This window comes from Mandrillus leucophaeus, unplaced genomic scaffold, assembly GCF_000951045.1.
Source record: "Mandrillus leucophaeus isolate KB7577 unplaced genomic scaffold, Mleu.le_1.0 Scaffold377, whole genome shotgun sequence".
NCBI classification, from domain to species: domain Eukaryota; kingdom Metazoa; phylum Chordata; class Mammalia; order Primates; family Cercopithecidae; genus Mandrillus; species Mandrillus leucophaeus.
In genome coordinates, this window is record NW_012103998.1 from 1227514 (window position 1) to 1240105 (window position 12592).

The following is a 12592-nucleotide window of genomic DNA, read 5'->3' on the forward strand; positions in this document are numbered from 1 at the left end:
TCACTTGAACCTGGGAGGTAGAGGTTGCAGTGAGCCGAGATCGTGTCATCGCACTCCAGCCTGGGCGACAAGAGTGAGACTCCATCTCAAAAAAATCCAAGAAATTCATATCAAGTATTCATTATGCTTAATTCTTTAAACACTAATTTCAAAACCAAAAATAAAATGAAATAGATAGGGACTATCTACCTTACACACAACCTCCCTTCCCCCAGAGAGTTTCCCTTAGAAATGTGGCTTTCAAGGCTGGGTGCAGTGGCTCACGCCTGTAATCCCAGCGCTTTGGAAAGCCCACATGGGTGGATCATTTGAGCTCAAGAGTCCAAGACTAGCCTTGGCAACATAGTGAAACCCCATCTGTACAAAAAATACAAAAATTAGCTGGGTGTAGTGGCATGTACCTGTAGTCCCAGCTACTTGGGAGGCACAGGTGTGAGGATTGCTTGAGCCTGGGAGGTCAAGGCTGCAGTGAGCTGAGATCATGCCACTGCACTCTTGGGTGGCAGAAAAAAAAAAAAAAAATGTGGTTTTTCTAGGAGTTAATCACTGGTTAGCTAAGGAAAAGGGGCTTACAGACACTATTTACAGATTACTAAATCAATGATTGCTACCATGAGGTACTTTGGCGTAAAAAGAAGCAACCTTAAGATGGCAGAGAAAAACAGGTTGATCATCCTAGCTCTTACACATGAAGAATTGTTAGCTCTTTTCATTGTACGCATACATCCTGAATAGACAGTTTGTGGTTTCCTTTAAATGATGCAATATCACACTGCATTGAGGTGGTTTTCTATTTACTTTTCTTATCTTTTACAACCCAGGAGCGACACTGCAGGATTTCAATTTCCAAATGGTTTGGCAAGATGTAAATAATTATACAAACAACTACAGTTATCCATCTACACTTTCCTCATTCTACTATTTTTTTAAAAAAAGAAATGGGTTTAAAAACACGTATAGAGTATAAAAATAAAACTTTGGTACCCCAATAATCTCTCCCCCATGAAAAGTTACTAGTATCTTTTTGGCATGGTTTACTAAAACTTTAAGAGTTGAAATTTCTACCTCTAGTGCCATTCCTTTTCTCCCTCTGCCTTTCCAGATCCTTTCCCTCCCTACTATGAGACAGGGAAGCTAAAATATTATTGCCATGTTTCTTAGAGTAATAGAATTAATTTTAACCTTTATAGCACTTGTCCTTGAATTGACTATTACTTTAGTACAGAAGTAAAACTTGATTTAAGGGAATACCGCTTATCTATTCTGAGTGAGGTTCTGTATTAATTGCTATAGGGGTTATAAATATGAACAAAAGTCTGTTCCTGACTTCACAAAACTTTACAGGGTAATAGTAACCCTAAGAGAGAAATAATGATAAACACACTGACTTTTCTCCTTATAGTTTAGGCAGTTTCCATGGGCAAAACCTCATTTGATCCTCAAAACATTATTGTGAAGAAGATAGAATGGATACTATTTTCCAAACTCTACAAATGAGATAGAAATTTTTAAAATCCTGAAAGGATTGCAAATAACTAGACAAATTATTATAGCGAAATGAATTGTAATTATATATGTGCGTATGTGTATATATGTGTGTGCGTACATGTATATATATGTGTGTGCATGTGTGTATAGTGTGTGTGCATGTGTGTATAGTGTGTGTGCATGTGTATTCTGCTCTTATCACCTCCCATAGCTTATCCTTGGAAAGAAAGTACCTTGGCTTAGGAAAATATCTATCCCACTGATCTGACACAATGTTTAAAATGTCATTTTAGAAATTCCATACTCTGGATGTCTACAGGAGGTTCCATTAGAACAGATTAGAACAGTCTTAGAGAGAAATGAAAACAAAAATACTAAACACTAATAATACAAAGTAGATAACTTAACTTCATAACTGAGCTCCCTAGATAATGACAGGTTGGGGCCAGGCATGGTGGCTCATGCTTGTAACCCCAGCACTTTGGGGGGCCGAGGCACTAGGATTGCTTGAGGCCAGGAGTATGAGACCAGCCTGGGTAACATAGGGAGAACCGCTCCCCCAACCCCCACATCTCTACAAAAAATCAATTAGCCAGAAGTTGTGTCGCATGCCTGTGATCCCAGTTACACAGGAAGCTGAGGTGGGAGGATTGCTTGAGCCTGAGAGGTCAAGGCTGCAGTGAGCCATGATCACGCTACTGCACTCCAGCCTAGTGACAAAACCCTGTCTCTATTTTAAAAATAAATAAAAAGAGAGAGATAATGGAAGGATGGGGTACCTGTCCTGAACAAAACGGGAAAAGTTTTAATGGGAAGGAAGAGAGACAGACTGCAGTAAAGCCCTGGACACAGCAGCCTGAGGATCCCTGTAAAAGTGAGCCTAGAGTAGGCCAGGCATGGTGGCTCATGCCTATAATCCCAGCACTTGGGGAGGCCGAGGTGGGCGGATCACAAGGTCAGGAGTGGGAAACCAGCCTAACCAACATGGTGAAACCCCGTCTCTACTAAAAATACAAAAATTAGCCTGGCGCGGTGGTGCATACCTGTAATCCCAGGTACTCAGGAGGCTGAGGCAGGGGAATTGCTTGAACCCAGTAGGTGGAGGTTGCAGTGAGCCGAGATCGCGCCACGGCACTCCAGCCTGGGTGACAGAGTGAAACTCTGTCTCAAAAAAAAAAAAAAAGAAAAGAAAAGAAAAGAAAAGAAAAAAGAAAAACTGAGTATAGGGTGGAGGTGGAGTGAACGTTTAAAAGGGGGAGAAATGGATTCACTTCACAATTTTGCTTCCATTAATACCTAAACCCTGGGGCTCAGGGTTTCAGTTTCCAGTAGGCCTACTTTGGAAATTCACCTCCAAGGTACAAGTTTCCCTGACAGACCACCAAATAAACAATGATCTTTTAAAAACAAATCAACTTGGGTACCATCTACTCAGCTGGCATTTACCTTCCTTACCTGCTACCACCCTCATTCTTAAAGAAAAAAGGCGAATTCTAAAGCCCCTGCTACTCACTTTCCTCCACTAAGACCGTAGCTTACATCTGCTGTTCTTTTTTCCATACTACTCTCTCAACTCCTTTCTTTCATATTTGCCAGAAGTTTAAGGTCGTTTGGGTTCCTCTCATTTAAAAAGTTCAATTGAAGTGTGTTGCTACACCTTAATCAAAAGTTTATGGCTGAGTTCTTTAGCGTTTCTTTACCCACTTCCTCTGTTCAATCCTTCATCTCCTCATAACCATTGAAATGAATGCTATGAATATCTCAATCTCTTAGCATGGTGCCAGGCATGTAGGTGTTCAAAAAAATGTTAAATGAATCTTAGTTATTAGGTAAGAGCATTGTCTGTAAAACTGAAAAGTCTTAAAAGCAGATTCCTAAAATTTAATAAGCTCATAAATTCTTCAGTCTGCAATTAGGATTCCTGAAATATTCTTTGATTCATGAAAGACTGGACTAGGAAATTCTAAAAATCGACATAAAGCATAAAAAGTCACTCTGAGGTTAATGAAATTTATAATGTTTTGTCTTCTTTTAATTCATTCATACTTTTCTCTCAGGATACAAAGGGCAAAACTAGTCTGTGTAGTACCTCAGAATTGAGTAGTTACACACTCATTAGGTTTCAGAACCATTAAAATTTTATCTTATTTAGGATACTGCTTACCTTGGAAGGGCAAATTGCCATTTCTCTCCATCTGGGCATCAGGGAAACAAAGGAAATCCCCCTAAACATCACTTTCACACCCCTATATTATGCTAAGGAACTTCCAGTTGATTCATTAGGCATTTCAGCAGTGTTTTTGGCCGGTACTAGGAACTGTGGAGAGGTATAGAAAGGGAGCAAGTGCACAGTCCCGGCCCCCAGAGAGGTTACGATGCAAATAGAAGCAGGCTCAGAACTCGGAACAAAAGCAGTGACTGCATAATAATGCACTGCTGGGGGTGGGGGATGGGGATCTGCACGCCCGGCTGTGACTTCAGGAAAGCAGTTTCCAGGAGGTGAGAGTTTAAGCCAGACCTGAAAGAAGTTGATTTGTAATGATTTGCAGGGGGCCCCTGGAGGCAGCGGCCAGGACTTTTCACTTAGGAGATCAGCATCTGCCCTGATGGAAAGTGGGCAATCCTACACGGACTGACCGCTGAGTTGTCCAAAGGCTGACTTGGAGAAAGACTGATTTTGAGGTTTTAACAGGTAAGTTTGGGGACATCACTGATGAAGGTGGGCAGGGAAGGAGGATTTTTTCTTTTTTCTTTTTTTTAATGTTACAGTAAAAAGCTTAGATTCGATGACATGGGTAAAAAACAAATAGGAAAATGTAAGGAGAAGAATGATTATGATTGCTATGTAAAAATGAAATTGCAATAGAGAGGATCTGGAGCTCAGGAAAGGAGCTAGAGCATGGTATAACTTAGGCCTAGGTAGTGAAGATCATGAATAAAATGGTAGCTGAGGAAATTTCAAAGTTGAAAAAGTAGTAAGAAGTATGAAGAAAAAGCTAAACTACAAACATCTGCTCTTTAATTACTAACACTAGTAATGAGAATTTCTTGTCTCCAGCCTCTTCCCTTCCCACTCCTCACCTCTTCCTAGCTTACATCATTGTATTAAGGCATTTTATTGAAGATACTATTCAGTACTCTCCACCTATGCTTTACACAGCTTGCCTCTGCTTTTCTTCCCATTCCACTCTTTCTCTTCATTTATTCACATCATTTTAGTCCTTAAAAGACCCCGCCCAATTACTAGACCAGAGGGAGGCAACTAAGACTCTTCATATCTCCCAAACGACCTTCCAGAATGGTTTTATGGCATTATAATAGGAACGAAAGAGTTTTGATTTTTCTATTATTAATATTTGGCTTTCAAGGAATTACAGGAAAAACCATATTGCATGCCAGAAATACTTAAATTTTAAATATTTCATCTTAAGAGATGCCCTTATGTAATGCTTTTAATGCATTTGAGAAATTCAGGTAGTGGGCAAAAGTACAAGATAGAGGTTAGATGTTTTGAGTGGGAGAAGTGCACTGGGGTCATTATTGAATCAGAATTATTATGCACTTAAATATATAGAAAAAAGAACGAAATGAGTATTAAACTACGCAAATTCATCCCTTTAATCTTTATTTGCATGACTACATTTTATGCAGTTATAACCTTCATGTACATATTTGGTATTTTTCAAACACGAATTGATTAGACATTGTTGCTATTTTGTTATCTATATTGTTAACATAAGAACTTCCTGTGTTACTATATCAGATGTTTTTTTTTTGTTTTTTGTTTTTGTTTTTTCTTTTTTTTGAGACAGAGTTTCGCTTTTGTTGCCCAGGCTTGAGTGCAATGGCGGATCTCGGCTCACCACAAACTCCACCTCCTGGGTTCAAGCGATTCTCCTGCCTCAGCCTACCGAGTAGCTGGGATTACATGCGCCCGCCACCACGCCCAGATAATTTTTGTAGTTTTAGTAGAGACAGGGTTTCACTATGTTGGCCAGGCTGGTCTCGAACTCCAGACCTCAGGTGATCCACCCGCCTCAGCCTCCCAAAGTGCTGGGATTACAGGCGTGAGCCACTGCGCCTGGCCTCTATGTCGGATCTTAATTAGCCATTTCCTGTTAGAATCCTGCCCCGCTCCTTCTCGCCTTTTCCAGTGTTTGGATAATATGCTGTGAATATCTTTGTGCACTCATTTCTTTATTCAGGTCACACCACTGAAACATACTCTCCAGAATAAAACTGATGATGAAAAGATAGGAACAATTTTATAGCTTGTCTTACATATTGCAAGATTTTGCACTGCACTGATGTATTGTTAACTCTGCATGTTTGTCTTCTTTATAAGCTCTCCTTGAAGAGTTTTTAAATTTTCAGTATACTCCACAGGGTGGCCAAAGTAGAACTGGCTCGTCATTGAGTATAGGTTCAGTTAAAAACAAAAATCTGGCTCAGAGTTGAGCACAAAGAATCCAATAAATATAAATGGGTTAATTTTCAGGTACCTTAGCCTTGACTAGTTCCTGTTTTCCAGATGTCCCCTCCTTTTCCTTTTCGATATCTACTTCATTATTTAAACGGGCAATTTCGGCTTAGGCAGTTCTGGATAGCGGTGCCCCTCCTGTATCCATTCTGGAACCTCTCTCGCCCTTCTGCTGTGCGAGGAAACCCAATTCACAGCCGTCATCCCCACTGAAGTTACACCCAGGGGTGGCTTCAAGAGGGAAACGTTTTCTGTAAGAATTTCTATGCCAGTAAATTGGGGAAGGTTTTAAAGATAACGGAATTTGCCACGCGTTTCTGCCAAACAATTCGACGTTGTGTAAATCGCAGAAATTCCGGGAAGGACTAACGACGTCCATGGATGATTCTGCGGCTCACAGGCACACAGGACACTCAGGGTTTACCCTCCCGGATTCCGACGGCACGACAGGTACGAAGCCCGCCCGGGGAGGCAGTTCTTGTTGTCGGCGCAGACCCACGTGCGGCGCTGGGGACCGTCTGTGGTCCCGATCCCCCCCACGAGGCGCGGAAGGCGGCCGCCAGCAGGTTCTCGGTGCCCGCGCAGAGCCGGCCAGGGGGCGGGGCTGTGGGAGGGGGCGGGGCCTGCCGCGCGTCACTGCTGTCGTAGCCGCCGGACCGGGTCGCCGCGGCCGCCGAACCGGGGGGCGGGGAGCCGGGGTGAGCGCTAAGATGGCCGCCCCGGCTCGGGCTGGTGAGTGTGAGCGAGGGCGCGGGGCCGCGGCGACTGGCGGAGTGAGGACCCCTGCGGGAGCGGACGTGCGACGGCAGCCCCCGGGCCGGGAGGCACCTGGGGGAGTATTCCCGCCGCGCAAGACGCTGGGCGTCCTGAGGGAGGGAGAGACGGGGGCTGCGGGCGCGCGGAGGGGAGCGAGCCGAGGGGCGCGCGGCGGCGACGGGTCCGGAGAATTTTGAAGTGGCCCCCTGGGAAGTTTCGGTGGGTTCTGCGGTGCTCGGCCCCGTCCCGGCGGCCGCCTCACGAGTGCCCGGAGATGCGGCGGCCAGGGGCAGCGGGCTGGAGCGGGCGAGCTGGGGGAGAACCGGCGCGGGCGGGGGCTTCGAGGACGCGGAGGGGCTTCGCGCTGACCCCGGCACGGGCGTCGCAGAGAGGCTGGCGCGGGCTGGGTGCTGTGTGGAGCACGCACTGCCCGGGTCTAGCCGCATCCTTCCCGCTGCCCGGATTACAGAGAGGCGATGCTCGAAGCCCCGGAGCGCTTCGGGAGGGCGGTTGTGGCGCTCGGTTTACCGGCGTCTTGCCCGTCTCCTCTCCATCGATCGGTCCCCGCGCTGCCGGCACCTGCTGCCGCTTAAAGATCCCAGTGCTTGAAAATCAGCTTCCTAAAGCGATTCCCGATGGCCTTCAATGGGAAAGAATGCCATATGGCTGAATTCATTATGGGGGATAAGAAATATGTCAGTGTGGGCGGAGGGGAACCTGTTAATACGTTCAAATTTAAGAGTAGGTAAGACACTATTCCCCGCCCCCATGAAAAAAGAAAGTGAAATATAGTAATTGTTTCAAATGCAAGTTTGAGCTGTTGTTAAATTCTACTGATAGCTGGATAATTTCTCGCATTTTTTATACTGCAAGCAAAACCATTTAGGAACCTTGGAAGGTTCACTTTCTCCTCAGACCAGTCCCCAAGTCCCCCACTCCCGCCACCTTTTAAGCCTTAATTGTATCTGGGCAAGTAACGGGGATTGTGAAATTTGCATGGAAATAAGACCTTCAGGTCGCGCACTTGAATTCTTTATTATCTGTTAAGTAGCTGCCTGTGGGGGTGAAGTAGGGCTGGTGACTTTTGGGGCCTGGGATTCCATTTTGAGTTGTGTTCACAACGAGCATTTGGTGTAAACAAGGAAAAAGAATGGGCTGTTCACTGTGGTGAAATTCGGAAAGCCAAATAGGAGTTAAGCACATGCTTATAGAATATTTCATAATCTCAATGAGATTCAATATTCAGTTGCCTTGAAAGAGATGAAAGTTTGTATTCTTGGAACTCTAATCGTTTTGTCCTTAATTTAGCATCTTGGGATATTTTAAAGAGCGTTTAAATGTTTTGGCACATTCAAGTTTTCTCTCCCCATTCTAGCTTTTTTCACACTAGCCATTAGTTTTGCATAGGTTCGATGTCAGATTTTTCAGTCCAGTAGTTATCACTGTGGACTATCCAAATTCAAATGTAGAGATATTCTAATATTGAACAGTTAGTCCAGTGCATACAGTTTAGAAAGTTGAAATATTTTGACTACTTCGTGTTTTTCTTCCCAAATATTAATTGTTTGAGATTTTTTTAGCTTAAAAAATGTTAAGTGATAAATGAACCGCATTTAGTATACTATACAATGGTACACCTTTTGGAATATTTAAAATGTAAAATCTGTTGAAGATTTGGGTTAGATATTTGAAATAAATTTTCTACTCAGTTGTCTTTCTCCCTTTTCTACAGATTTATCTTTTCTGTACTACAAAAAAAGAAAAGTGTCATATACACTCTACCAAACTTCTCCTCTACACACACTTGAATCTTACTATTACAGCGTTTTGGTTGTGCATAGAGAATTTTTCTGCTCATTGGGTTGAGGGCAGAGTCTGTATTTTATATGTGTATCTTTAGTAGCCGACTAACTGCTTAACGTGGAGGAAAAACCGCTGTGTAAATTTGCTGAATTGGGGTTTTGAATGGTAGAGGATACAGAAATTTGGCTTCTTGGTAGCCAAAAAAACAAAAAAACAAAACACGTGCTTCGAAGTCTCTGTCCTTCCTGCAGTGTTAGGCAGAACAAACGTGGGTGCCAGATTCTAATGGAGTTGTCTGGTCCAGGGAGATTAGCGAGAGGCTGGGGCAGGGGCTCGGGAGTCTAATCAAGATAGGCAATAAATCGTGTGCCCGAATAATTCTCTGAATTCAGTAACGGGGGACAGTTTTGCTATTAGGCCCAGCCTAAATAGGTGACAAATAACGAAATACAGAAGGATTCTACAAATAATGGCCTTATGGCTAAAAGATCATTGTAAAAGTTGTAACTGATATTCACAGCAATTTTAGACACCATAAAAAAGTTTATTAGGAAGAATTCATTTTTGATGGAGTTTTACACGTCATAGGAAAAAGGTAATTTGTAGTCTAACGATATACTTGCTAGGTCAGCTCATAGATGTGCTAGAATGACATAGTCTAGGCATTTTACGCACAGAGTATTTGAATTCAATTTTTCAGACCCATGGTAATATACTCAGTATTACTCTGAATGTTTCTCTCATTGTTACAAAGTTAGCTGCAGTAGACTGACCTGTAAATATGTTGATATGACACGATGATAAATGTTTTGGAACAGAATTACTTGTTAAGTAGGGATGGGGGTGAGAAATTCAAATAACCTGGAGACAGAAACTGCTTTCAGTAGCTTTATCTTACAACGTGTTCAACTAGATTCAATCTTTGCTTCAGGAGAGGTATGTTAGAGACGTGAGGAAGGCCCAAGGGAAAAGGGTGTCCTTTATTGTTTAATGAGGAGTTTCAAGCGAGATCAGGGTAATTATAGATTCTAGATCTCTAAAGGAAGAAAGAATAACCAGGGCCTTTCTAGGGATAAAGGAAAGGAAATACATCATGATTGACATGGAGAGGTGCCAAAGCACACAATGGACATAATAGCATACCTAAGAGGGAGTAGGGAGGGTTTGAGAGCCCATTGTGTTCATTCGCTCAGTAATTTGTTCATTCAAAAATATTGAACCCCTTTCTGTGTACCAAGCACTGTGCTTGACCCTTGGCGTTTTACAAACTTTTCTTAAGAGGACAGAATACTATGGTGGTTCCGTGAAGTAAATGGAAAATGGAAAACTGCTTGTACGAGTGGGTAAGATTTACCCTAATTGCTACAAACTATGGACAAAGTTGTTTTCATTCTTATCCAAATGCATTGTGGTGGTTAGTAATTCCTAAGACCTACTTCCTACCGAAATTACCATTTCCTTCTATCTTTTATTATGGAAAATAACAAATCATACAACTTTTAATAGCCTGTAGAGGATCTGTTTAGTTTGTTACTGTTTAAAGAAAAATGTTTTGTTACAAAAATTATCTTCATTAAAATAGTCAACATATTCTCCCTCTGGGAGATTTCAATTTTTTTTTTTTTTTTAAATGAGATGGTTACTGTGACACTTTTATTTTTAAATGTATTCTATTTTATGCCCAGTGGTACTTACATTTCTTCTTTAATAGAGTTAGAATGTATATGTGTTCGTGTAAAATATGAATGCCCGTTTCTTATGAAAATAGTTTATATCCCAATTATGAAGTTTTAAAAATTAAACATTCATAGTAAGATTTGTTAAAAACATCTTTTTTTTTTTTTTTTTTTTTTTTTGGAGACAGTCTCACTCTGTTGGCCAGGCTGGAGCAGTGGCGCAGCCATTCTCTTGCCTCAGCCTCCCGAGTACCTGGGACTACAGGCGCCCGTCACCACGCCCGGCTAATTTTTTCTATTTTTAGTAGAGACGGGGTTTCACCGTGTTAGCCAGGATTGTCTCGATCTGCTTACCTTGTGATCCACCCGCCTCGGCCTCCCAGAGTGCTGGGATTACAGGCCTGAGCCACCGTGCCTGGCCAAAAACATCTTAACAAAAGATGTTTGGGAAGTGGTTAGTCATATATGAGAGTAGAAAAGTATTTATTGTGGCCGGGCGTGGGGGCTCACGCCTGTAATCCCAGCACTTTGGGAGGCCGAGGTGGGTGGATCACGAGGTCAGGAGATCGAGACTATCCTAGCTAGCACAGTGAAATCCAGTCTCTGCTAAAAATACAAAAAACTTAGCTGGGCGTGGTGGCGGGCGCCTGTAGTCCCAGCTACTCAGGAGGCTGGGGCAGGAGAATGGCGTGAACCCGGGAGGCGGAGCTTGCAGTGAGCCGGAGATCGCACCACTGCCCTCCAGCCTGGGCGACCGGAAAAAAAAAAAAAAAAAAAAGTATTTACTGTTCCAAAGTTTAAAGGCTTTTATGTGCCATGTTAAGAAGTTTAGATTTAACTTGTGGTCTTTCAAGACTTTAAACAATCTTAATATTTATAAAATCGTGGCTATTTTAGAAATACCTTAATTTTTATAAAATTGTGGTTATAAGACACTAAGACATATAAAATGTAAATATCGTATGATTATTTGACTAAGTATGAGCTATGGCGGGAGGAAGCTTCTTAATAGTGAATGAAAATGTTATCTCAGTGTCTATTCAGATTTTGACATATAGATTATTTTTTTCTTTGTTTTTCCACACTATACAGATGTATAGAATAATTCTTTTTAGGAATGTATTTCAGGCATTTCCCTCATTCTGTCACTTTATTAAATAGTAATTTAATTTGGCTTTTTTTGTGTGTGTTTATTCTTCATGGTAATTTCCTGACTTTCATTAAAATATTTTTTAAAGAAGGGATCCGAAAATTGAGCTACTAATTACACCAATTAGATCTATATTACATTATTCATACCATTGACCTTTGGTACCTGATATCCTCTTGTAAGAACCTCCAGGGCTTACAGCTGTATAGTCCCTTTCCATGCTTTCTTTCCAAGTATCTTCATAAACTGAGGTCGAAAGGGAGTGGCCGGCTGAAAAGTTTATTATGTCAAAGATAACTAAAATTTACAGTGGAATGTCATTTGTTTTTGTTTTGTTTTGGTTTTTGTTTTTTTGTTTGTTTGTTTTTGAGACGGGGTCTCCCTCTGTCTCCCTAGCTGGAGTGCAGTGGCGCAATCTCAGCTCACTGCAAGATCCACCTCCTGGGTTCACGCCATTCTCCTGCCTCAGCCTCCCTAGTAGCTGGGACTACAGGCACTCGCCACCACACCTGGCTAATTTTTTTTGTATTTTTAGTAGAGACAGGGTTTCATCGTGTTAGCCAGGATGGTCTGGATCTCCTGACCTTGTGATCCGCCCACCTCGGCCTCCCAAAGTGCTGGGATTACAGGCATGAGCCACTGCGCCTGGCCCGGAATGTTCGTTTTTGTGGTAAAAAAAAATTTAGCTACCCCTCTGATTTTTCAGTAATTCTTTCAGTAGCTTTCAAGTAGCTGGGGACTATAGTCATGCACTGCCACGTGTGGATTTTTTTAATTATTTGAATAGAGATGAGATCTCACTATATTACTGCAAAAACATCTCTCTTGTCTCTTCTTTTTTTGTAGAGACAGGGTCTTGCTATGTTGCGCAGTTTGGGACTTACTATTTTCTTTTCTTTTTTTTTTTGAGATGGAGCCTTACTCTGTCACCCAGGCTGGACCCCTGCAGTGGCGCAATCTCGGATCACTGCAACCACCACCGCCTCCCGGGTTCAAGTGATTTCTCCTGACTCAGCCTTCTAAGTAACTGGGACTACAGTTGCGTGCCATCACACCCGGCTAATTTTTGTATTTTTAGTAGAGACAGGATTTCACCATGTTGGTCAGGCTGGTCTTGAACTCCTGACCTCAAGTGATCCACCTGCCTCAGCCTCTCAAAGTGCTGGAATTACAGCCATGAGCCACAGCGCCAGGCAGGACTTTACTATTTTCTTTTTCTTTTTTTTTTTTTTTTTGAGA

At 42.4% G+C, this 12592-nt stretch overlaps 1 protein-coding gene across 2 annotated transcripts in view; it reads left to right on the forward strand.

The window, feature by feature from the left end:
* Positions 1–6655: 6655 nt before the first annotated feature.
* USP44 (ubiquitin specific peptidase 44) overlaps positions 6656–12592 on the forward strand; it is a 32024-nt gene continuing 26087 nt past the window's right edge. The window contains exon 1 of one of the 2 annotated variants that reach the window (XM_011990319.1): positions 6656–6700. The gene's annotated coding sequence lies outside the window, so the exon portion shown is untranslated. Of the gene's footprint in view, positions 6701–7186; positions 7470–12592 lie in introns of those variants that run through there. The other variant, XM_011990317.1, reaches the window with a different exon arrangement.